Genomic DNA, 24,429 nt, shown 5'->3' with positions numbered 1-24,429 from the left:
CTCCCCACCACTGCCTCCCATTTCCCTCCTCCTCCCCCAATCAACTCCCCCTCCCTCATCAGCCCAAAGAGCAATCAGGGTTCCCTGCCCTGTGGGAAGTCCAAGGACCACCCACCTCCATCCAGGTCTAGTTAGGTGAGCATCCAAACTGCCTAGGCTCCCACAAAGCCAGTATGTGCAGTAAGATCAAAAACCCATTGCCATTGTTCTTGAGTTCTCAGTAGTCCTCATTGTCCGCTATGTTCAGCGAGTTCGGTTTTATCCCATGCTTTTTCAGACCCAGGCCAGCTGGCCTTGGTGAGTTCCCGATAGAACATCCCCATTGTCTCAGTGTGTGGGTGCACCCCTCGCGGTCCTGAGTTCCTTGCTCGTGCTCTCTCTCCTTCTGCTCCTGATTTGGACCTTGGGGTTTCAGTCCGGTGCTCCAATGTGGGACTCTGTCTCTGTCTTCTTTCATCGCCTGATGAAGGTTAATATCCAGGAGAATGACTATATGTTTTTCTTTGGGTTCACCTTCTTATTTAGCTTCTCTAGGATCACGAATTATAGGCTCAATGTCCTTTATTTATGGCTAGAAACCAATTATGAGTGAGTACATCCCATGTTCCTCTTTTTAGGTCTGGCTTACCTCACTCAGGATAGTGTTTTCTATTTCCGTCCATTTGCATGCAAAATTCAAGAAGTCATTGTTTTTTACTGCTGAGTAGTACTCTAATATGTATATATTCCACACTTTCTTCATCCATTCTTCCATTGAAGGGCATCTAGGTTGTTTCCAGGTTCTGGCTATTACAAACAATGCTGAATATGGGCAATGGGACCTAAACTAACACAAATATAAAAGTGACCAGAAAGAAATTTTTATTTGATCATAAAAAGTTCCTTGGTTCTTGCCCAGATCTCACTTATCAATGACAAAGTTGAAATGGTTAGCATGAGGGTGTTCGTGTCAAGTTATGTGAATGAATCTAAGCGGTCAACCAGATTAAAAACCAGCCACTTTTGAGCAAAAAGAGAAAATATACAGCATAAGAACTATGTCCCCTACTCCTTTGTTCACGGAAGACATGAATAGTCAATACCAGCACTGCCAAGGAACCTACTCAACCTCAGAATCCTTCCTGTGGAGCTCCAAGCAGCTCCTGCCGGTCAACGAGAACTGGCTTCCAGATTGAAAACGCCCTGCCATCCTTGAGTGACAGAAAGCAGACACTAACAGTTTGCACCCAGTTGTATGTTTAGCTGAGCATCTAGAATACTTCATCATCTGATTCTTTAAGTTTTACAAGCTCTTTGTTTGTACCTGACCTTTGAACCTCTCAGAACCTTTGTGAGGTAAGTCGGTGAGGTATTTGGACCCACTCTTTTTAAAAAAAAAAAAAAAAAAAAAAAAAAAAAAAAAAAAAAAGGAAGGAAAGGTTTGTTGGCTCACAGTTTGAGGGGACAGTCCGTCATGGTGGAGAAGCCATAGAAGCCAAGTCTTGACGCACCTGGACCCACTGCATCTGTGGTCAGGAAGAGAGAAAGATGAATGTTGACACTCTGTTCCATGTCTCTTTTCAATTCAGTCCTGGACTGACCCCCCTGAAACAGTGCCAACCACAGTTGTGGGGGTTCCCACCTCAATGAATTCAGTCTAAAAGCTCCCACACAGCAGTTCTTGATGACAATCAATGTAAGCCTCACAAGGATTCGTCAAAGTACATTCATTTGCTGTTTCGATTTGTTCATTTGTCCTCTGAGGAAAATGTGAGGCAGGAAGATCTCTCCTTGTGTTCCTTTTCATTTCCAGAGTCTGGCTGAGAGAAGACACTCTGAACTCTAGTAGGTGCTCTGTGGACCTATAGTGAGACCTAGCACCACCATTCTTAACCAGAAGACACAGAGTGCATAGAACACAGGGAACCAAAGGAGAGCGGGCAGGAAGAGGACCACTTTTGCTACAGGCCTCACAAGCCAGAAACTAGGAAAGGTGAAGACTACAGAGCACAGACCCTCTGTGGGGTCCACATGGCCACATCTGTAACACTGGCTCTTCTTGAGAGAGAAGTGACAGACTGTCTGACGGCAAACGTCCCTCTCTCCCAAGCTTTGGAATCACAAGGATCTGTTCTTACTCTTTGGAACCTCAATTTGTAGACAAGGAAAGTGGCAGTCACAGAAGTGGTCTGGAAAGGCTGGAAAGCTGCTATGTGCAAAGAAAATGCCTTCATTTGTCTCCGAGACCAGCCTTCTGCTCACTGTGGAGCTGAAAATTCCAGAATTTGGAATGAAATATGGGTATTGAGGAAGTAAATATAGACTAAGCATAGAGCAAACAGGAAAGAGAAGGCAAGGCTGGCCCAAGAGGCTGAGCAACTTGTCCGTGGTCACAAAGCCTCTGGAATTGAAGAACCAAACCTGAGCTCCTCTGTGTCAGGCTGTGACTCGTGAAGTGAGCTGTGGGGCTCAGCACAGAGGAGAAGTGTACCCCCTCCCCACACTGCCCAGAAGGACCTCTCTCAGACCCCTTCCCTTCTTCCACGGGTATCATCATCTCAGGCACGCTCACCTCCGCGCAACCCACCCCTGCCCACCCCTGCCCACAGCACAACCCACCCCCTGCCCACCCCTGCAATGCCCCTTCCCCTGCAAGCTGAGGGAAACAGCCTGCTTACTCAGAACAATCCCCGCCAACTGACTTAAGATAAGACAAGCACCTTGGCAGGGAGACTTGAATATAAAATTGCAAACAGCTTTTGAAGTTGCAGATCCAGAATATTCTAAGCCAAAGAAGAGGGGCTTGCCTCTTCTGCCCCTTGTCTTACTCAACACTCCAAAGGGTGGAAATGGGTCCGGCCAGCCTTCGGATGTGATCTCACAAGGCTGCCTGCCACACACACACGCATTTACAGCCTGTCACCAGAGTAAAACCCCCGTGGGGCTTGTCACCACCAAAATCAGGGACATCTTTCTGCTGAAAGCAGAGCAGAGGGATATGGTTTAATGTCCTTTCATGGGCTCAGATATGTCCTGCCTGGTCTCAATGGGCTCTCACCTCTGTAAGAAGTCAAGCACTCCAGATCATAAGACAAGACGACGGAGGGTCTCTGAACACAGAGCTGGCCCACCCTACCACGTGCTATTGTATGACCCTGACCAAGTAACTTAATTCCTCAACCAACTTTTCCACCTGAGAAACGAGACTGGAACAAGAGCACTGCCCTACTTCATTTTTTACAATACCCAGGGCTTTTGAAAAACTAGAAAACAGGTAAAATATCAAAGTAAGTGGGTCAAGGACAGAATCTGGCAAAATGACAGGTGCAAAGTCAGCAATAGATGTCACTGCTTATTTTAAAGACAGAAAACAGAACTATCAAAATACATACTAGAGAACTCTTAAGTTTGGGTGGCACCTCAATAGATTCCCACTGTATTTTAGATTCCATATAGATAGGTGCAGACGACCCTGATGTCATGACGTCATGTTTAATGACATTATTGTCATGCATAGAAGTGAATAATTAACAGGAATCAGGAATATTCTTTTTAGAATTGTCATCTTAAAGTAACAGCAAGATTATACATATTTTAGCCTGTATGTAGCATGTATATGTGTGTGTATCTTAGCCTGCATGTAGTATGAACACATATCTTAGTTTGTATATAATATATATGTATGTAAGTGTATATCTTAGCCTATGTGAGATATGTATTTCTATACTTTCCAAAATTCAAACAAAAACTTGATTAGTTTCATAGTTAGAGAAATTAAACAAAACCACACAATAACCTGAAGCACCAGCTGGCTTGCAATGTACAAACAGGGCTATCTAATGGAAATCGCAATCAAAGAGTAATAAGCCGGGAAGATTGTGTCATGACTTCCCCTGCTGGCACAATTAGACATTTCTCCTGGAAGCTTCGAGAGGCCCAGATTTCAAAATCTAAATGGAAATGGGCCACAGATATTTCTTAGAGATTACCAGCAGTACTTCCACCCCAGGAAAAGCCAAAACCAAAACCAAGGATTCTTTTACATGTAGAGGGCACCACCTGAGCCTGTAGCTCTGTGTGTGTGCACAGCCTTCACTACAGAAGGCTGTTTGAAATTGACCTGGTGAGTGTGCAAAGACAGACGGACAAGAAGACAGACTAAATGGCACACACACACACACACACACACACACACACACACACACACACACTGCTGTTTTGTTTCCACTGCGTTGCCTCACATTTTCCTTGAAGGAGTTTAGGGATTCAACCTTTGTCTTCCCTCCATTCACACAGAAATGTCTCCAGCTAGGGTTTCCCTTCAGCTGGTAAAGTGGTAGAGAGTTCTAGTGTCCTCTGAACATGAAAAGTCTGAGAGCAGACGTTACAAGCCCCATCTTTGAAGTATTCATGTAAGGAAGATCTGGAGTTATAGCAAAGCTAATCTGTCCTCAGGATCTATGCGCACAGGAACCAGCTGGGTCATTTGGCAGCAGACAAAAGCTGAAGGGACCTCAAAAGCTGGCTCTTGCTTAGTGGTAAATTCAGGGCCTCTCATGGGCTGCACCAATTACATATTTGAAAACCTCTCATATTTAAAATTTGAATAGATTCCAGAATACTGCTACCTGAACTATGGTATTTTTCATGTTTACATTTAGCAAACGAATGCTTTTGACCCAGGAGTGATTTTTAAAACAACATGTGTGCATTGGTTTAGAGATAGCACCAGATGTCAGGCTCGGAGGCCCTTCATCAATAAAAAGCCCAACACAAGCAGCCCCCTGTGGCCATGCCTGTCATGAACTGAGTAAGGGCACAGAGAAGAAGATTCCTGAGGGGCTGGTCTTAGGTCACAATATCAGCCATGGCTCATGGTGTTGTGAGAAGGGTGGGAGAGGCCAAGAGTGACCTCAAACTGGAGCCTCCCTCAGATCTCATGTGCCTCCTGAGACACTCTCTTTGGACAAGACCTTTGGATCCAAAGCAAGAAGTATAACCAAACTAACATCTCAGCTCTTCACTGGGCTGCGAAGGATGTAAATCTCTCCTTTCTAGGCCTAGTTGTGGTATGGGACAATTCTGTATTCTGTCAATTATGTTTTAAATAAACGTTGATTGGCCAGTAGCCAGGCAAGAAGTATAGGCAGGACAACCAGACAGGAAGTAGAGGTGGGGCAATGAAAACAGGAGAATTCTAGGAAGGAAGAAGCCCATTCCTCCCCAGTCCTGCCTATACACGGAAGAAGAAAGATGTGACCTACCCCACTGAAAAAGGTACCCAGCCATGTGGCTAGCATAGATAAGAATAATAGGCTAATATAAGTTATGAGTTAATAAGAAGCCTGAGCTAATGGGCCAATCAGTTTATAACTTATGTGGACCTCTCTGTGTGATTTTCCTTGGGACTTAATGAATGCAGGAGCCGGGCAGGACAGAAACCCCAACAAGCAGGCCCACATGTTACATAGTCATTTTCTTCACACACAGCAAATGGATTCTACCCAAGTAGAGAGCTGCATCTCTGGAGATGCTCCTGGGTACTCCTAAACCCCATGTCTCTAAAAACCCCTTCAGGACAGGCAGCTGAAAATGACACAAATATATTTCAGGAGAATGCTTTATTGTTCAGTCTTTATGATGACTGCCTGATACCAGGTTCCCTGGAACATGGGGGGGGGGGGGCACAGAGATTTCTAAATCATGCTCATAATGAAAATGAGACAGGACAATTATACGATGACCTGACCTGAGGACTCTCAGGGAGCCAAAACTATGCTAACTTCACAGTGGTCAGTTTCAGGCTTCTGCTTTGGTCCTACGATGCCTAATATGCACCATGAATTTGGTTAATGTTAACTAACTACATCTGTGGACTGAAAGCCATTAGGGAAAAACCAACACCAGTATGAGAAACCTTCCTTTGAGTTGTTGGTCAGGTGAGTCCAAGAGACTCCTAAAGCATTGTATAGGCTATTGCTACTGTCCTTAGTTGCCCTTCCCAACCTCCAGAGGTAGAAGGTAAATCCCTATTGCTAAAGACACCACGCACTTCAGACACAGGGTCCAGAGAACCTGAGCTGGATCTGACATGAAAGCTCCCTTCCTGACAACTAGCTTTCACAGTACCAGAAGGCATTATGGAAGCTTCCGGAAGAAGGGAACAATGAGAACCACAGACTCAGAACCACAACAACAGTCAGCATGGCATAATGAGCCTAAGGGTAACCAAGAGCTCTCTAATTGGGCTCAAGGTCCAGTCAACAAGAGGAAAATCATGCCTGGTTCTGAAAACCTAGCCAACTACCCAGGCTTAGTGAAGTCATAGATCTTGTAGGAGAATCTACAGTCACCGCTTTACTAAAGGGCATGCATAATTCATAACTACATCCTAAACATTCATCCTAGTGCTCACAGGTGAGTACAGCTCTCGTTATTTACAAGAGATGGAGATTATTACAGAAAACCACAACTGATAATGATGCAGAGTTGTGAGTCCCAGTTCCAATGGACAGATCTGCAACACAGCACCCGCTCCCAAGCTAGGCTCAGGGATCATTGTAGAAGAGAGGGAGGGAAGACGGTAAGAACCAGATGTCTGCTGTGAGACTGTGTCTCCTAGAAATGTCACAGAAGCTATACTTATGACGTCTCAACAACATGGCTGCCTAACAGGACCCGAGTGTAGATGATACCAAATGTGCTAATACAGAAGGGAGAAAGCTCAAGAGGCCTCAGTCCTACACAAGAACTTCAGACAGCTAAGGAATGCTGGAAACAGGAGAAATAATCTCCTCCAAGGAAAAGCACACCAGCTGGGCATCCAACATCAGATGGTCATCCCTGAAAACACACACACAAAATGTTATACAAAGTACCAGGTTGTACTTATAAATTTAGAAATACATACTACAAACACACATGCATACGTGCACACACACAAAATCCACACACACACACACGTAATGTTATACAAACTGACCAGGTTGTATTTATAAATTTAGAAATACATAATACAAACACACATGCGTACGTGCACACACACACTTACACCAATTATAGAAAATGAGGCCATAATTCCTAAAGGGGATTACATAGGCGGGATTGAAGGGAGAAAGGGAAGGTGGGAAATGACAAAATTTTATTATAATCTCAAAAAATTATAAAATCCTTTTTTAAAAAAGAAAGTTGTTGGATTTGGGATTCAACACTCTTTTTAGTTCATTTTTAATTCTCATCTGGTGGTTTTCCAAGTCTTCCCATGAATCCAGCTATCTCCTAATAGTTTGCTTCCCCTCAAATTATATAAATAATGTCAACACACCTGTTATGTTTACTTCCCAGTCTCAGGAACATTGCTTCCTATTGTTTCACTTTGTGGTTTAGAAGTTCAAAAACTTTTCTCCCCCAGGAAGAATATCAGAGCAAAGAAAATAGAGTTACAAATCTACTTAAGAAAGAACAAACAGGGTTCTCCAAGGAAAACAGAGGATCTGGCATCAGGAGAACATGCCCACTACACAGAAAGAAGCCAAACGCATTAGTCATTATAAATACAGATGTGCTTTTGAACAAAACACAATAAAAAGTTGAAACTTACCCTTGAAACAAGAGAACTTACTACAAATGCTATTGGGGTCTGAAGGAGAAGCACACAGTTCCCTGCTGGACACTGACATCAACAGAAGGGTTGGTGGGTACCCCTGGGAAGTGGCAAGATTCTGCCCACCTTTGGCTTAAAAGGCCAAGTTTATTCTCCCTGCTTTGTTAGACACAGCACATTTTAGCAGTTCACCAAATTGTCCTGTGAGTGTTCAGGAAAACGATGGGGTGCTGAGAGATAGCCACACTCCACGAGAGGCTGTGGGTCTCTGGTGGCATTCACACATACCGTGCACAGCTGGCCCCGGAAGTCTTCTCTGACAACACACAGCCGCCTCAGTGGCCATCGGCCTCCCTTGAAAAGGGGGAGCGTTCACGGCCTCAAAATGGATTAAAAAAGCAGACTGTGGCCACGTGGCTTTTCATTTGCACTTCCCTAGCCCATGGCTTTTAAATAATTAGGTGCAATTTTTTTAACACTTGTGAAGAACAGTAAGTGATTTAGCAGGGAGCATTTTCCCTAATGAAACAACAGTAGGCAGCTGCATTCGGGCCAACAGGGAAAAGGAACTGCAATTCTCCTTTGCTGATTTATGAAGCATTTTCACACTGCTTTCGCATGAGATCCGGGGCCTGTTCCCTCTTCATCTTTGGATTCATAGAGCCTTCAGGAAAAGCGCAAAGAGGTAGAATTAAAACGGACGTTTGAAGAATGGATAAGTGCAGAAAAAACAGACATCCACCAGGAGACAACACAGAGAATTCTTGAGATAAAAATGAAATGTAATCAAAACAAAAATAAATAAATAAATAATTTTCATAGCTAATCACCCGCATATTAAGGAGGGACTCCTCTGTTTCCCAGACTTCATCAGGGGCTCGTTGCAAATTAACTATGAGTGTTTGAGCAATAGATTGATAAACTGTGCACATATCAACATCAACACTATCAAAAATGTCAGTCACACCCAAAATACATTCACACTAAATTCTCCAGAGGTGATGGTGACAGTGTCCCGGCAAAGACTGGAAACTGTGGTCTGGAAATGGAGGACTGAAGGACCAGAAGGGCAGGGGTTTTGTTTGTTTGTTTGTTCGTTTGTTTTGTTTTGTTTTTTTCCTTGCCTCAAAGCTGGCTCAAACAGCTGCAGCACTGCCTAAGAGCAGGATGAGGAAACCCAGGTCAGACCCCCAAGATGGAGCCAAATAGATGCTTTTGTCTTTATGTCCTTTTTACCTCCTCCTCCTCCCTCCCCCAACCCAAGGAAACCATTTATATTAGGATGAAAGTGATTATGTGGGCCAAGCCTGGTGGTCCAGGCCTGTCACTGCAGGTACTCAGGAGGCTGAGGCAGGAGGATTGCAATCGCAAAGCCTTCCTAGGGTGCAAAGTCAGCCTGAACAATATATTGAGAACCTGGCTCAAATGTTTGGAAAGGGGCTGGGAATGGAGTTCAATGGTGGATTGCTGGCCCAGCAGGGATGAGGTCGTAGGTTGACTCACAAGTTAACACACACACACACACATCACACAACCTAAAAGAATGTCGACCATAAAATTTTTGGTTTTCAGTAGAAATAATGATGTTATTCTACAAAACAGTGAGACTCCTTCTTCTTCCTCCCCCCCGCCCCCCGCCCGCCACACCCGCTCTCCAGCTCCTCAGTATTGTGTCTGTGTGCAAGCATGCTCTCAAAGTGTGAATGATGTGTGTTTCAGGACAACCTTGGGTGTCAGCATTTGCCTTCCACCGTGTTTGTGACAGGGTCTCTTTGATGTTCACCACTGTGGATTCCAAACCATTACCCTACCCCAAGTCTCCAGGCCTTCCTCTATATCCACCTCCCATGTTGTCATAGGAATTCTGTGTTACAGACGGGCGAGTCTGTGTCCAGTCCTACATGGATTCTGGGAACCCTGACTCGGTCTTATGGAGTCAAACTTTTAACCCACTGAGCCGGATCTTCTGCTCAGCAGCAGAATTTCTACTGTCCATACAGCCAGAGGCATCTTGGGAAAATTATGAAGCCAGCTTCACAGTGAGCAGGTACCTGTGTGATGAGGTGTGATGAGGTAGCTATATCCATGTTTTGATCTTTGAAAGTTAACGCCCAGGCCTTGGCTCTCCTGTGACAACGAAACTGTTCATATTTAAAAATAAGCTTTTCCTGCATGGTTGACACGGGTTGTCTAGCCGGCTTCAGACACCGATCGGTGGTTCTCTAGCGACCTCTAGTGGTCAAATGGGAAACATGTTCTATCAATGGGAAGGGAAAAGAGGACAATGAACGTGAGGGACAGTGTAACACACTCTATTCTCCATACTTTGTGTGTCCCTTTCTTATCTCTATCCTTCTCTCAACCTTGGTTTTCTAGTGTCCTCTCCCAGGACAGCATTTCTTCAAAGGAATTAAGACAGGTCGTTTCCAGTGTTGGGTTTAAGAGGTGTATTCTACTCCAAAGCTACACAGAGAAACTCTGTCTCGAAAAACAAACCAAAAAAAAAAAAACCAAGAGCTATATTCTAGCTACTGTCAAGGTTTGGGGTTTTTTTTGTTTGTTTGTTTTGTTTTGTTTTTGTTCGTTTGGGGTGGGTTCTTTTTTTTTTTCATTCTTCCAGGGTTTTTGGTTTGGTTTGGTTTCCAGTTTTGGTTTTTGCGGTGGTAACTGAGGCAGAGAGAGGGGCTGGGAGTTCATTGTGAAGTCCCAGAAGCAAAGAGAGCCAGGCTTTTAATACACATTTAAAAGGACAGAGTCAGCAAAGGATATCAACCTTTGCGTGAGCTTCGGAGACGACCCTTCCCAACAGATAAAACTCACCCCACAGCTCTGCATGTGGACAATGGAAGAGTCTGGTTGAAGTCAGATCCTTATTGTATTTTATTGGGTTACGATTTTTATTTTTCTCTCCACTATGTCTTCACACAACTACTGAACATGTCATATATATATAAGTAGATGCTCACCAACATGTGCTAGAAGGACATTTTTCAACAACAAAAAAAAAAGATGAAAATTCCTCTTGGCTTTGAACAAATCATTATCTCCATAGAAGGCAGAGCTCCATGTAAATCTTCATATATGATGTGCTCACATTGAAATGTAGCTACCCTCAGAAACATATGTAACTGATATGTTATTTCCCTCCTTTCTATCTTACTTCCTACCTCTCTTCCTTTTTCCCTTCCTTCCTTGGTTGGCTTAGTTTGGCTTTGGTTTTTCGATTCAGCTCTGTGTAATCACCCTGGCTGTCCTGGAACTGGCTTTGTAGACCAGGCTGGCCTCAAACTCACACAGATTCACCTGCTGTTGCCTCCTAAGTGCTGGGATTAAAGGCCTGAGCAACCACACCTTGCCAGCAATGACTGTGCTGATTAAAAATGGCAATGTACTTTTTAAACATGAGCAAAGCAGAATATACCAACAGAAACAGGGACGGAATTCAAAGACAACACCGTAAATTGTATATGCGTCCCCACTTTGCCTCAAAGTTCTGTTCCAAGACTAAAAAAAAATATATCTCTGATCCACTAAAAGCATCCCTTACTGCAGATCTGAGATTAAGCCCTTTCTTCCTTCTGGTGACTGAGAATAGGCGAGGCCTATGGAGTGGGCAGCCCAGAAGGACCTGCTTCGTCTGCGGTCCTTCCTGACCTAACCTGGAAGGAGAAGAAACGGATGAGCAACACTTGGCAATAATCTACTGAGTTGTCATTATCAAAGACTGTGGTCCTAGCATAAGTTAGTTTTCTGCCTCACGTCTTTGATCTGTTTTAGGATGAGATTCAATATAAAAATCAGTCACTTGCTCTCTGGAATACCACATGAAGGTTGTCACACCAAGTTTATAAAAGTTGGTTTTGTGTTTTTTCCTTTTCCAAAATCAAAGGTGTGTCTGTGTGGGGAAAAGGTTAGTGATGTCACTTGAACATCTGGTACCCATAATCCCCTCAGAAAAGAATGCGTACCATCAGTCTCTCTCTCCCCCTCTCCTCCTGTCTTGGGATAATCTCTAATCTACTGTGGTAGAAGGTGGCACTGTGGCTGTGTTAACTTGGTTAGGAACAAAAGCTGCTAAAGCAGAGGCTCTCAACCTTCCTAAGGCTGAGGCTCTTTCATACACTTCCTCATGAGGAGGGATATAAAGTTGTTTCCATTGCTACTACATAACTGTTGCTTCTTTTATCAATGGTAATGTTAATACTTTTAAATACAGAGGATTGCCGAGGGGTCATGACCCATAGGTTGAAAACCACTGTAGGACCATTCATTAACTTGCGCTGATATGTTCTGGGGGGGGAGGGAAACTGAGCCTGCTTTGGTGTCGCTTCAGAGGGAGAAGCAAAAACAAGCAGATGAGTTGTGATGGCAACCGTAAATAGTAGCCAGAGAGGATGACTTCTCCTTGATGAGCTGAATTTTAAAAAGAGGATCCAAAAAAAGTAAATAAAAAGGAATTGATACACAAATAATAACGAATATTCAGAAATTTTGGTCTCTCCAGTGACTCCTTTACCGTCCACCTATCTGCTATGTGTGAGGCTGTCTGACAAATGGCATCTGGAGCCTCCTGCCTGAGCCCTCAGGCCCTTTCACAGAAACTATTGTTCCTGGCGCTTCAGAGCCCTTTCAGGCCCTTCCAACCCAGCCCAAGTCAATTGCTAAAGTCTTTAGAAACGCATAAAAGAAATAAAGTTCTTTGGTAACTTAGTAAATTCAGCAAATTGGTTATTTAACAATTGTTGAGATGGTTTTTGGGAAATTGGACCAATTGTGCTGGAAAAATGGGATCATCCAAGGTTAGGGGAAGTCTTCCCACAGGTCCATTCTGTCACATTGTCCATTGTCTGCTTCCCCCAGCAAAGGGACATAGCCCGAAACAGAAGGCACTTTCTTTCTGCTGGAGAGGATGATGGGAGTAGACTTTGACCTGGAGAGACCACTGCTGATCTCACATCCGCAGGACTCCTTAAACAGACGTTCTTCAGAGGAGATGGCTAGAGTCCACCGGGAAGAAATTTTCATAAATGGGGACGGCTGCTCTCAGAGTTCAGAGCGAGTCGCAGAGCAGTGGCGATAACTCATCAACCTGGAGGTTTGGCGATGCTCTGACATCTTTTCAGCACAGAGACCCTCTGGTCTTCAGAGAGACACTCTAGACTCAGTCACTGGATGGGAGACCACACTGTCCTCTGGAGGATGCTCTTCAAACATAGATCATGGCCAAGCTTAGAAGCACACTCTGCACACATGGGGTTACATGAACATGGGGTTGGTGAAGGAGAGAAAAAGAGAGGCCCTTTTGGGCCCACTTACAGCCATCTCCTGCTTTACAAGGGAAGACAGAAGAAAAGCTACATCAAAAATAGATTTTTATGGCATTGAAATCTATCTGGAAAGTTAAATATCTCATGGAAACACAGAGAAATCACACAGTTCCCCTAGCACAGCCCAAACCAGACAATACCCTACATTTTGAAAGTCAGACGTGTAAGGATACACCCGGCAGCCTCAAGCATTGGTGTTGATGCTGGCGAAGAGGGAGATGGTAGGAATAGATCTCCCCATCCTTCATCCACAGATCTCAAGAGCCAACCTAGCACTAAGATACGAGGACGTCTCAGCTTGTATCCTTCCAGGTGGTAGACAATGGCATGACTAGTGTACCCCACATTAAGCCTGGCGTCTATTGTGTGGAAACTGAGCAATGAACAGTGACTCTCATTCAGAGTCAGGCTTTTGTGAATGATGATCCCTGTTCCCAGGTCTGGAAAGGACCCACTCATTCCCTTGGTCTCCTTAATCAAAGTTGCAGATGAGGTAATTTTGCACAATTAAGCCAATACAGGAGCAAAGGGAAGATCAATGCCTGGCTGGCTCTCTCCGCAGTACTTGGAGGAGCGCGACTTATAACCAATAGTATCTTTTGCTTGATTTAGGCCAACACATGAGGTGCAGGACCAAATGCTCAGCACGTAGCGGTGATGGAGCTCAGTACACCACCTGCAGCTGCGTGTTCACGTCTCAGAAACCACAAAATCAATACCCCAAACAGCCGAGTGGAATCTTAAGGGAGAGGTGGATTCAACCTGCGGTCGTTGGTGCCTGATGCATTGCTCCGGACATAAGAAGGCATCTGACATTCCTGACACTGAATGGGTTGGGGGCAGCCCGACAGGGGTCAGCAGAAAAGACCCCCGGGCCTACAGTGAGCCACACAGACCTTAGAAACAGCTTGTTCAGCTGTCTTCCCAGACCTTAGCTCATGCATGCCACTTCCTGGGCTTAGATGAGAACAAGGCGAAGAAACAGAAATAGTTCATATTTCATCCTCCGGTCTCGGGGCTACAAAAGCCCTCAGTCTCCAACTTCCTCCTGGAGTTCACAGAGCATAGCAGCCCTGATACGGGCATGAATTGCCACTCTGTGGGCGCTGGCGCGGCTACACTGGGGTGCACCGTGAGGGTTCACACTACCCCCTTGTTGCCTAGGCAGCCCGGGAATAGAGTGCTTCTGTCCTGATGCGCATTTAGTTTCAAATCAAAGTCACAGAAACTGAAAATGACCTCTTCCTGGGAACTGAGAGTTTGTGTTTGAGGGGAAATTTGGATCTCCACTGGCCTTGCCTCACGGCCCTGGAGGAGACTCTCAGATATCTTCAGTTAACCATGACAGGAACTCCCTCTTTGGCTGTCAAGCCCCACACGTCCTCATTACTGGTCTCTGAATTCCCCTGTTCCTGCTCCCTGGTCACATCCAGGAGTCATTCTGCAGAGTCTGTCTTGGAAAGGAGAGTTACTAGTATACCGGGTTCCAGAAGCCTCCACTTGTCAGCTTGAAACACCAAACACAGAGCCTGAAATATCAAAATTAAGGTGGTAACACATGGGGAGCAGCCACACAACCCACTGCCCCCTCCTATGTACAGTCAAGCATGGGAAGAGTGGGAGAGTGGAAGGGAAGATGGAGGAGAATGGGCCCTAACCTAACTAACCTTCTGGAGGCCAAATCACGTCAGGTGAAGCCGGGGCTAAGTACTTAGCCAGGCCTCCTCACTGAGGCCAACAAATCAACAACATGTCAACCGACCTTTGCTGATGAGCTCTGACGCTCTCTCTAATAGAAGAAGACAGGCACAAAACCCCAGATTTGCAGGGAGTACCCTTTGGGGACACACTCCCTTCAAGGTCACCCTCAACCCTACCTGTTTCTCTCCAACCTTTTACTAGCAGTAGGCAAAAGGACAAGCTTTAAGTTTTCTCTCAGAGGCAAATATGAATGTTGTGCTGGCCCACCTACTTAAGCGGGGAATGGAAACAGGAAGAAAGTTGTTAACAGCCCAACATAGCGCTCTACCATAATAACATATCATAATGTGCTGAATGATGCCAGCTTAGGCCAGGGGCACCAGGAACCATGACTTGAAAGCTGCCTGGGAAAAGATAATGAAGTTCTCAGTAGATAGTCATCAGTAGATAGAGGGGTTCAGGGAAGCTTCAGTTGCTCATCCAGGGTTGCAGGGCAGGGGGTGCATCCCTTGAAGGAATGATTCCTGAGCTGAGCTCTGACTCAGGAGGAAGGGTCAGCACGAAGGACAGAGAAGGGAGGTTAGTGGCAGTTGTTCCAGGGTCATTTCTGTTGCTATGATAAAAATATTCTGACAAACAATAACAGGAGGGGAGGGTTTCTTGGGATGAAACTCCCAGGTTACAATCTATCACTGCAGCTGGAAGCAGCCAGTCACATCCGCAGCCAAGGGCAGAGAGAATTAGATGTACCTGCTTCCCTGTCCTCATTCCCCTCTCCACAGTCAACACAGCTCAGACCCAGCCCTTGGCATGGGTGCCAGGACAGACCTTCCAACCTCAGTTCAAAAAAATCAAGTCAGTATCTTTACAATCAGGCCAACAGGCCAACCTGGGCTACACAGTTCCTCATTAGTGCGTTCTTCTGGGATGAATCTAGAGAGTGTCAAGTTGGCAGTGAAAACTAATCCTCACAAGAGCTGCAGAAACAAGCTGGGCATTTCCAGAACCCACAAGCAGGACCCTGTACTTTACAATATGACCGTTATCATCTGGGTCTGGTTTCTGAGATGAAGTGGAAGTAGGAAGACAAGGAACAGAGAACAAATGTAAAGATAGGCTGTTTAAAATATTGTTTATATAACAGAGAATTGTAGGTTAGTATGATGAATGAAATTTTTTAAGCAAATCAAAGTAAATGGTAGGATGATTTCATTTAGAAACACCAAACCACACCCTTGTGGGCTACTTCAACCTTCTCAGCCCAAAGAGCTTGTCCAAAGTGAATTTAAAGATTTCTATATCAATGGTTTTTAAAATCAGGATGCCAATTAAAAATAAAAGATGCCTTATTTGCCGGGCGGTGGTGGCACACGCCTTTAATCCCAGCACTCGGGAGGCAGAGGCAGGCGGATCTCTGGGAGTTTGAGGCCAGCCTGGTCTACAAGAGCTAGTTCCAGGACAGGAACCAAAAACTACGGAGAAACCCTGTCTCAAAAAATCCAAAAAAAAAAAAAAAAAAAAAAAAAAAAGATGCCTTATTTTATTGCTGTTAAATACACACACACACACACACACATACATACATACATACACACACACACACACCTGCAACAAGTTTTAGAACATTCCTTAATCTCAGTACATAACAATCCTTTTTTCTAATCTATTATCTTCCGATGTCTTCTTTTACATCATTTGAAGCTCTGACCTGACCCACTTGCCGTGGTCCAGGAAGTGAGCCAGTTCAGTTAGTGAATCCACTGCTGGTCTCTGACTCTGAGGAGGAGATAAAGCAGGAGGGAGACCACACGGAAGGTTCATTTGATTCTTAAGTGTCCTGCAGGGAGGTCAGCCACTGTAGCAGAGCTAATGAAGACAAGGAGAAAGCAGGGATCTTGACTGACAGTGAATTGGATGAGGAGCAGAGAAAATGGAGACCTCCATGCTAGGTACCCCATTAACTGAAAAGAGGGCGGCATTCAGAGCCACACTTACAACAAATAGTTCTGCTCGAGTCGACGGATGTTGCTGTGACCAAAATACCCAGCAGAAACAACATGGAAAGATAACTTTTGGGTCTCCTTCCATCACTGTGGAGAATCCACGCAGCCAGAAACTGTTAAAGTCTTGTTCACATGGCATCGGATGGGGAGCAGAGACGGACCAGGCCAGTTGTTATCTTCAAAGGCCTAGTGTCTTAGTTCACCTGCCAGGGCCTTATTTCCTCATGGCTCCCACACCTTCAAAACAGCACTGCAAGCTGAGGGCAAAGTGTTTAAAAATGAACATAAAAGGAACATTTCCGATTTGGACATAACAATTACCCTTGAATCCGAGATTTCCAGACAGTGGTGGTGCATACCTTTAATCCCCGTATTTGGGAGGCAGAGACAGATGAATCTCTGAATTCATAGGCCAGCCTGGTTCACAGAACAAGTTCCAGAACAGCCAGTGCTACACAGAGAAACAATGTCTTGAAAAAACAAACGAAAATAAAGAAAAGGGGGGGGGGGGGGGAGAAAGAAAGAAAAAGGAAAGAGAGAAGGAAAGAGAGAGAGGTATTCAAGTGAAAACATTCAATGCATATTTGTGCATCAGAGTTTGGACTTCAAAGGTACAATTAACACCGCACTGATATTTTAGGATCATCAGTTGAAGTAATAGGGGCGGCAGGGCTGTGTTCTCAGCACCCCCGGCCGCCTGCCCGGCTAGCTTATGCCCAAAATAGTTACACGGACACTGTATTCTTTTAATCACTGCTTGGCCCTTTAGCCCTAGCCCTTACTGGCTAATTCTCACATATTAATTTAGCCCATCTCTAATAATCTGTGAGAACCAGTCTTACCGGGAAGATTCTAGCCTAGTCCATCCTGGGTCGGAGCTTCATCCCGGGAGCGGGGCATGGCATCTCTCTCTGAGGCGTCTGCTCCCGAGAGAGCTGTCGAGTCTCTCACTTCCTCTTCCTCCCAGCATTTTGTTCTGTTTACTCCACCCACAGGGCCAAGCAGTTTCTTTATTGGCCAATGACCTTCCTCTATCATTTCCCCTTTTTCGGTTTAAACAAAAAAAAAAGGCTTTAACATAGCAAAATTACATATAACAAAACAGTTATCAAGTAAAAGTTACAATAATCTTTATCATAACTAAGGAAAACTATAACTAACTATTCTTAACTCCATCAAAGACTCCAGAAAGATACAATACTACCTAAGCAAACAAGAAAAAAGCAACTTTTAAAACTCTAGAAATGACAGAGACATCTCGCTGCCTGGACAGTCACCCAAAGTTCCTCTGTACCGTTGGGGCATCCATCTTCAGCCTTCAGGCCCATGGTATCCAGCAGACATTTCCATAAAGCAGGAAAATTCAAAGTCAGTTCAGTCACTATCTGTTGTGTCCTGCAGAATGTCTTGCAGACTCTTTCATGAATCAGGAACCCCGAAAGATCATCTCACCTTAGGCAAGTTCAGTAGTCCTCTCTCTGCGGGTTCTCTGTGTCCAGTTTATGCAATAGTCCAAGCAAGAGCAGTTTCTTGCCCAAATGGCTATCAAACTCCATAACGATCCTCTTCGATGCCCATCTTCCTCTTGAAGTAGATTGGTGCTGCCAGGAGCAGAGTGTCTCATTGTCATGAAAAGTCCTCAGTTATTAAAACATTAAATGTCCTATTCTGTAATCTTTGAAAGACATGAAGAATGTCTATCTAAAATATATCTCTATATATCTAGAAAATCTAACTAACATGACTACAAGCTTTACTATTATCGATGATTATCCATTAACAACCTATATTTCTTAATTATACAGTACATATTTAAATGAACTACACAATCACAATACCTTAATCAAAATCAGAAACACTTATACATATAACAAAATTGACCGTAAATCTCTATCAATAAAGCAAAATCTATACTAATGCAAATTATTCATACCTATATCATATCCCCCTTTAAATGTAAAAGAACGTTTATAAACCATATTTGGGAACATGGGCGCAGTTTTTTCTCTCCAAACTGCTTCCTGCTGAATGGGGGCGTCGTTAATTAGGTCTTTCATGGTATAACCTGTGTGCTAGTTTCATCTCAGTTGGCAGTTGAGCGAAGCAATTTTCTGAAGGTGTTCACACCAACCCTTCAGGAGGGCGTGGTCCATCATACCAAATCGGAATAGAAGAAATGAACAGCGTCTCATCCTCTGTGAAAACAAAATAAGAAACTCCTTTCCAAAGTATCATGTCCTTAGATCCAAATTTCAAATTTAAGGCATTTTCAAAGTATCTATGTTGGATTAGTTCAGCAGCATTTATAAACAAATATCTTTTAGCAGTTGTTTGTCCTTCCTCAGCATTCAAACAATTCAAAGAGAGCATATTAGCATACAGTATCAAAATTCTCTGTGTATTTTCCATCTTTGTGCAGCTGTGTTTTAACCTCTATTTTGTTTATTTTTACTTTTAACTCTTTGCTTTTTGAGACAGGTTCTCTGTATCTTTGACCTGAAGTAACTCTGTAGACCAGGCTGTCTTTGAACTCTCAGAGATCCGCCTGTCTCTGCCTCCCAGGCATTGGGATTAAAGGTGTATACTACTACACCTTGAACTCACAGAGATCTGTTTGTCTCTGCCTTCTAGGCACTGGGATTAAAGGCGTGTGCTACCACACACAACAACTCTCTTCCTTTTTTTATGTTTTTTACTTTAAGAACTTCAACTTTTAGTCTGCATATATTTTTAAGACACAGTAAACCATTTAGAAATTTTCTTTGTCTTTGAATCTCTCTTTACTGTATACCTCTCTTTTTCTGACCACATGAATCTTTAATTTACCAAGCAATCTCAGTAGGACTAAAGGCGTGGCTTTGCCAGCTAGATTCAGTCCATTCCTTAGCTTTCCAGCCTCATGGCGGATATACAGGCTGTAGCCATGTTTACTGCAACAACTGTATGGCATTTCAAGGTCCCTGCCAGCCAGCGAGCTACAACAGACAACACTCAAGTCCTCTCTAGGTAGCCGGCCCTCCTGCCTCAAACAGTCAGAGTTTGCCCTGGCAGGATGGCCCAGAAAGCCGGCATTTTTAAACGGTGCAGCTTTTTTCCTGCTACGGCTAAAAACCGAAAAGCATGTGTTCAGCTTTTCGTCAACACTGTTTAAGTGTTTCGTGGCAGGACCTCTTAATGAGCTGCAGGCTTTGCAGCTAAAGCTGAGTCAGGAAGCCTCTCTTAGATGAGGCGCTTGCTTGCCTCTAGCAAGCAGAGCAGACCCGAGAACACAGCGAGTCTAGTTGCCATCAAACAAATCATAGCCCTTTACTCCAAATGCTCTATTCAAAAGCTCTGTCTCCCGCAGGAGCCAGACAGAGATCGCAATGGCGGCACAGCCCCAGGAAGTCGCGCTTTAAAATGACACAGCGTTTTTTTTTTTTCTGCTACTGTTGCCGAATCAGGAAATCTCTCTACAGCACGCCACCAACAAAAAGCAAAAATCTGTGTTAAACTCTCGCTCCCTTATTTTTAAGTCTTCTCAGGTTTTTTAAGTGGGTTTAGTCCATCACGTTGGGCGCCATATGAAGTAATAGGGGCGGCAGGGCTGTGTTCTCAGCACCCCCGGCCGCCTGCCCGGCTAGCTTATGCCCAAAATAATTACACGGACACTGTATTCTTTTAATCACTGCTTGGCCCTTTAGCCCTAGCCCTTACTGGCTAATTCTCACATATTAATTTAGCCCATCTCTAATAATCTGTGAGAACCAGTCTTACCGGGAAGATTCTAGCCTAGTCCATCCTGGGTCGGAGCTTCATCCCGGGAGCGGGGCATGGCATCTCTCTCTGAGGCGTCTGCTCCCGAGAGAGCTGTCGAGTCTCTCACTTCCTCTTCCTCCCAGCATTTTGTTCTGTTTACTCCACCCACAGGGCCAAGCAGTTTCTTTATTGGCCAATGACCTTCCTCTATCAATCAGTATTTGAGCAGCAATTAAAAATTTGAGAATGGGTATTATACCCCAGAGAAACATTTTTAGTGCTAACCATACTCAAGATTGTTTTATCTTGTTTCTGTGTATGCAATACTATATATAAATATATATAGTATTGTCATACATAACACACACTTGCACGCATGCATGCATACAAGCCCATGCAACTTATGCATGCAGGAATACCATAAAAGTGAAGTTAACAAAACAACTCCAGACTTCACAGAGACACTGAAGTGGAAACGTACAAGAAGGACGGTTGACTCCTTTTTCTGTATTCTAACTGCTATTCTAGTAACCATATTTTCTGAAAATAAAAGAACCTATTGGTAGAGTAAGAAAAAATAAAACAATAAACAACTATATAAAGAACAATAACAGCAAAAAGATGGCCATTTGGCCTATTAAGCCAATACCTTCTCCCTCTTTTCTATGCAGCCTCAGCTGGAGGAGCAGTGGTAACAGCTGGGAGCCTACCACTGCGCCCGAACACCCCACCCTGTGCTAACTGGACACCTGGCACACAGCAGACACTCTGAGAGACCTGGAGAGAGACAAAAAGAATCAGCCATCTGTCTTTATATGTGACTACCACATCCATAACATCTATGCACTTGGAGGTGACGATTTATATGTCCCTGATAAAAGACAGACCTCCGATGATACAAAACCTGCTGAAGTCATGAATAAATCATTTGAATTCCTTGAAAAGAGGGCCAAGGCTTTTGGCACTATATCACAGAATCAGTTCTGTGCCTAAAACTGCAATGTATGGTGACAGAATAAAACAGCCTTCTCCTATGGGAATGCAATTACTGCATTGCTAATCAATGTGGGTGTCGTGCTTGCGTGAGGGGGATGAGCAGGCCCTGTTGAGACTGAAGTGCACGTCCTTCTATAAACACGTGAATTCCCAAAGGTGTCACACTGTAGCATTTTAGCAATATCAAAATTACTGATTCAAGTATATCTCATTTTAATAATATTTAAATGCCGATGTTCATTAGGTAGTGAATAATAAACTCATTATATCAATAAATTACTTCATTTCTAAAAGTGACAACTTGAATATTTCATATAAAATAAGCACATTCCAAATGAAGTTATGTGGTCTTTTGTGTCTTTCTCAATATTAAGTTAACAGGATGATGGAGAACTTTCTAGCCTGCATTCAAAATTGTTTTGGTAACAGTTTGGCATTTTAGTCTTTTCAGGGTGTACTAGAAAGACCCTAATCATATGTATCATTATTACTATATTGTATGTGTGTTTGTGTACATGTACACACGCATGCATGTGCCAAGGTGTGCATTCAAAGGTCAGAGGACAACTTTCACAGGTCATTCTTCCTCCATGAGGGTCCTAGGGATTGATATCAGGTCATAAGCTTGGTGACAAGCACCTTAACCTGCTGAGCCAACTTGTGGTCTATAATCATATTTTTGCTGATAAAGATAAAAAGCACAAGTTTTCAATACTGTGTTTTAATCTCATTAACGTAATCAGAAATATTTCTACATAAAACATGAATGGTTCTGTTCACCTTAAAAAGAACTTCCAGTGAGTGGTTAAATTAACATTTAAGGAACCTAACAATCAGTAACCTTGGGTCGCTGTGTCCCTTCTTTGTGGTTATGACTAAAATACAGAAAAGAAACCATTTGAGAAGTCTGCGACAAGTGACTTTACAGACATCCGGGCCCTTTATCAATGGTCTCATTTTTCTGAAGTCTCAGACACAGTAACCTCTATCTAAAAATATTAAACATAAAATTCCAGAAATAAATACTCTTTAAGTTTGAAATTGCACAAAATCTGTAGTCTGATGCCCTACACTGTCCTCCATCTTGCTTTGGATATAAAACATCCCTTTGTCCAGTTTCTCTACTCTGTAGAAGTCATCTTCCATTAGTCACTCAAAAGTCATCTTCAGTATTGTGCTTAGGTACAAAAAGATTGGGGGGGATATTCACATATCTTTAATTATAGCTTATGACTATAATTATTTTTGTTTTATTATTAGTTACCATCATTAGTCATATACTGTATCTAACTTAACCTTAGGAACAGATATAAATAAAAGTTCAATAGTCTGAAAGTTCAGTATCCACTGGGATTCCTAGGATGGATGCCTCACAGGTGAGGAAGGATGACTATATTGTTTTCCATCTGTTCCTTAAGATGTAATTAACATAAAAGATTTCAGGTCAAATTTCATTATTAAAATAGAGGCTGTGTGACCAGATAAGTTCCATTAAGAAGAAACCCATAAACTGTGGACTTTGCTTGGAGGATGCAAAAAGGTGCCTTGGGGGGCAGAACCTCCCCATCAAAGGTCACAGAGAAGGAAAATGCAAACCTTTGAAAGATTTCATTTGAAAATTCAGAGTTACCTCAAGTGCTAGACTCAAACAGGGCCTTCTAGGAAAATGTTTTCCCAAGTTCAGACATACAGACACTGGGAGCCACTGCAGCCATGGTCCGAGGAGCACAGGCTTCATCCCAACCTACCATCAGAATTTGGCGTCATCTCGTGGTGCCGTTTGCGAAAGCATTTCAGATATGAGAGTCACAGAACCATCAAGGCTGACACCAAGGTTCCGGGGGAGGGGGAAAAGCCTGTGAAGCCAGGCAATGGGTAGCAGGGCTCCTTCCTTATGCAGAATGTGCATGAAGCTCTGAAGATGAAGTCTGAGTTGCAATGGAGACCCCACAGTATTGAAGACATCAAGAACCGGGAACACCTGTGAAGGAAAGGTATGGCCACCAAAGCAGTTTGCCAAGGTTGCCTGTGGTACAGGGAGCCGCATCAGGCAGGCAAGGGCCCCGCAAATCTATTAGAGCCAAGATGGTGGCAAAGAACATCAGGTACCAGACAAGAAACTTGAAATATTTGCTCTGCTGTGGTCTGGTTTTCTGTTGGAGCATTATGCCTTTACTGCAACCCCTTTTCCCTTTTGGAATTTAGAATGTCATTCTGCGATGTATTATATTGGAAGTATGTAATGATTTTGGTGGTGTTTGTTGTTGTTAGTACTTATTTTGTTTTCTTCTCAATTTTCTTTATAGTTCAAAAGAAATATTGGACTGTGAGTTTTTTTAATTTGAGCTGTAAAGTCCATGGGAGCTTTTGAAGTTGGATTGGAGGTACTTTGCACTCTGAGTTGACCGTGAGGCTCTAGGGGCTAGGCAGGTAACATTACAGTTTAATGTGACATGTCTCCCACGTGTTCATGTGTTCTAACTCTTGGTCCTCAACTGATGATTGGGAGCTTTGGGAACAGGAAGTATTGTAGCTCTTTGGGAAAGTGACACAACTTGGCATCTTCTGGACACCCCTGCTGGTCTCCACCAGTTTTGAGAACTCAAGCAAGCCAACATGATCATGGCAATTATAGGTAGCATCTATTCGTTAGAACTGAGTGGGAATGGGGTACCCCTCAGTCACTATGTGCAGGATACTTATGAAAGCAAGCCTCAGGTAAAATTCTAGCACACAGCCTCTATTCACTAGTAAGTATGCGCCCAGGCTACTCCTGAAGACTCTTTTCCTCCTTGAGGTATTTGTGCGAATGCTTTGCCATGTGGATTAGTAACCTTTTCTTGAGGCCGTGACCAAATATCAGATGAAACAAGAGAATAAAGGTTTGTTTGGCGGGGTGTCCAGACATAAACTAGCTGTGTAACTTTCCCAAATAGCTGTAATCCTGAACCTTTCTAAAGACTTAATAGCCTTAGAAGGTATAAAAGGCCCAGAACATCTAAACCAACATACATTAGTTTTCGTTAATTATGAGCCTAAATTTCTCCTCCTACTTACTTTCCCTTCCTGGAAGTTCTGCCTA

This window comes from Microtus oregoni, unplaced genomic scaffold (assembly GCF_018167655.1).
Source record: "Microtus oregoni isolate MIOR12 unplaced genomic scaffold, Mior012 000014F_ref0000157, whole genome shotgun sequence".
In the NCBI taxonomy this organism is placed as follows: domain Eukaryota; kingdom Metazoa; phylum Chordata; class Mammalia; order Rodentia; family Cricetidae; genus Microtus; species Microtus oregoni.
Note: the sequence above shows the minus strand (reverse complement) of the source record.